Genomic DNA, 2418 nt, shown 5'->3' on the forward strand with positions numbered 1-2418 from the left:
GTTTATTTCAAGTAAAAAAGTCCATATAAACATGTGTCCTAAACGGCTTAGTTTCCGAAATACAGGTGAATGTTCGCAAATGTTTGACGAAACGGTAAATTGCGTTGGAGATATCTTCTTGCATAAATATGCCTTGCTTCATGTGAGTTATCATTCGCACAACCGTAAACAAAGTCAAAATCAAAGCCCCCTAGATCACCAGACTTCAGATCAAAATCCTTTGGATTATTTTCTTTGGGGGCATCTGAATCACCCCAATTGGTACCACCTCAATTAAGAATGAAAATGATTTGAGGAATCGAATAGTTGCTTCATGCGAGGCAATACGTAACACACCTGGTATCTTTGAGCGTGTACGTTGTTATATCCCAATAAAATCCTCTATCTCTTTATTATAAATATATGATTTATCTTATCTCTAGTTTAGGTTTTGTAACGTCCCTTTTATAGAAGGGCCTATTCAGTTCCTTTTTTTTGTAAACATTCAAAACAAACAGATAGCTCACGCTCGTACATCTTATGCATCACATAGACAAAAACATCTAACCGACAATCTTTTCCGTTAAGAGCCTTTTTCCAGAAAAATGTTAAACAATAGTATACATACCTATATGCCTAATAATTAAGTAATATAGTAAGTACATAGTAAAAATTAAGACCTTCCAACTGCGAGGATGAATATCTTTTATTTTTTCCTTTTATTAATGGAACTAAAATCTATCCAAGAATTACGAAGTTATAATATGTATTTTGACGGTAGCAGTTTAAAATATGTATTATTAATATAATCTAGAATATGTCATCACACTTCGCCTCGCATAAGGATATTAGTTAAGTAAGATCGAACCTTTATAAATTATTAAGACTCTCGTTATTAAGATAAAACTAGACTCGTAGTGCCGGGAGTGGGGCTTGCGCGGAGCCCTGCTGCCCTAAGAAAACAAGCGCGGGCATAGGTCCTACCAAATTCCAAGGAATACTGATTGATCCTGAAAGGACACTCCCATGCTCATTTTTTAGTATAAAAGGAGTTGCCGAAGGCAGAAATGCGTAGAGAGAAAAAACCAAGAGCGAAAGTAGAAAACTATTCTGGAAGTGGGTAAGAGCTATCCTCGCGCTAACCTCCGGAACTTATTCCTACGTTTGTAACCATTTTTTCTTTATTAAACGACTATACTAAAACAATTTGGCTGAAGCCTAGATCTCTCCTCTATTTTAAATTCATTAAGATATACGAGTATCCGAGAATCTGTTGTTTGACTGTCGCTGCCAATAGCGTGGCCCCCGTCTAATACTGTTCTGCGGAGAGTTCGTTATTTTGAGGAATCGTTGTGACCAGTCGCTGCCAATAGCGTGACCCCTCGTCTAATAACAGTTCCTCAAAAGAGAGTCAAAATCCGAAGGGTTGTCGCGACTGTTGCTGCCAATAGCGTGGCCCCCGTCTAGACAATTTTTCGGAACGATAATTCTTTCGCGTTACCTCCATGCCTACCAAAGGCGGACGTAGACAACAAGAGAAGAGATTGAGGTATCAAGTCAAATCAGCTATTAATTCAAACCACGATCCTTTCCCTTATTTCCAGAAATTGACACATTAGACCAAAAAAAACCGGTAAGCTCACCTAACGAAAGCGGATATTCCCTCCGTTGGAGATCACTCCTCGATTTCCTGATTACCGAAATATTCAAAGGGGTGATCCACGTAAACTCGCCTATAAGCTTCGTGAGCTTTTTGGCACCGGATTCAAGGTTATCCTCCCGAGCAATTATCCCACTCTCCCCACCGAACAATCCTAACCGCACAACTTGATCTCCAAACCCCGGGGTAAATTGCTTAAATGCATTGACCCCAAAATAGGAAATATAAAATCGAGAAATAAAAACCTCAATTCGGACGTAACAACATCAATCTTTGAGAAGAAGGCTCGATGGATATATCATGACGCAAAGTGGACATTTGTTTTCAACAATTCATCTAATTGTTTCATCTAATTTTATTTCATCAGAAGAAATGTGTGAAGCCTGTTTTTGTTTTTCTGTTTTTGACTAGTTTTAAACGGTATATCTTTCAAACAAATTATTACTACACGTTTAATTTTTTTTATTTCGGAAACTAAGACGTTTAGAACACATGTTTATATGGACTTTTTTACTTGAAATAAACCGAAGAATCGCTCTGTTGAGTATGACAACATACTTAACTAACATCCTGTACACACACACACACACACACACACACACACACACACACACACACACACACACACACACACACACACACACACAAACACACACACACAGCAGAAAATTAACTATTTTCCTTTTCAGAATTTGCATAATAATTTACATGCGTAACTATTTTGATAGCAACATTCAAAGGTAAATTTCTCATAAAATTGTCGTGCAAAATATTTAATA

General features: G+C 37.3%; 1 protein-coding gene across 3 annotated transcripts in view; it reads right to left on the reverse strand.

The window, feature by feature from the left end:
* The window catches only part of LOC108745376 (uncharacterized protein CG4449), a 13904-nt gene that overhangs the window by 1567 nt on the left and 9919 nt on the right, over positions 1 to 2418 (reverse strand). The gene's annotated exons all lie outside the window — the stretch shown is intronic.

Source organism: Trachymyrmex septentrionalis, unplaced genomic scaffold (genome assembly GCF_001594115.1).
Source record: "Trachymyrmex septentrionalis isolate Tsep2-gDNA-1 unplaced genomic scaffold, Tsep1.0 scaffold139, whole genome shotgun sequence".
NCBI lineage: Eukaryota > Metazoa > Arthropoda > Insecta > Hymenoptera > Formicidae > Trachymyrmex > Trachymyrmex septentrionalis.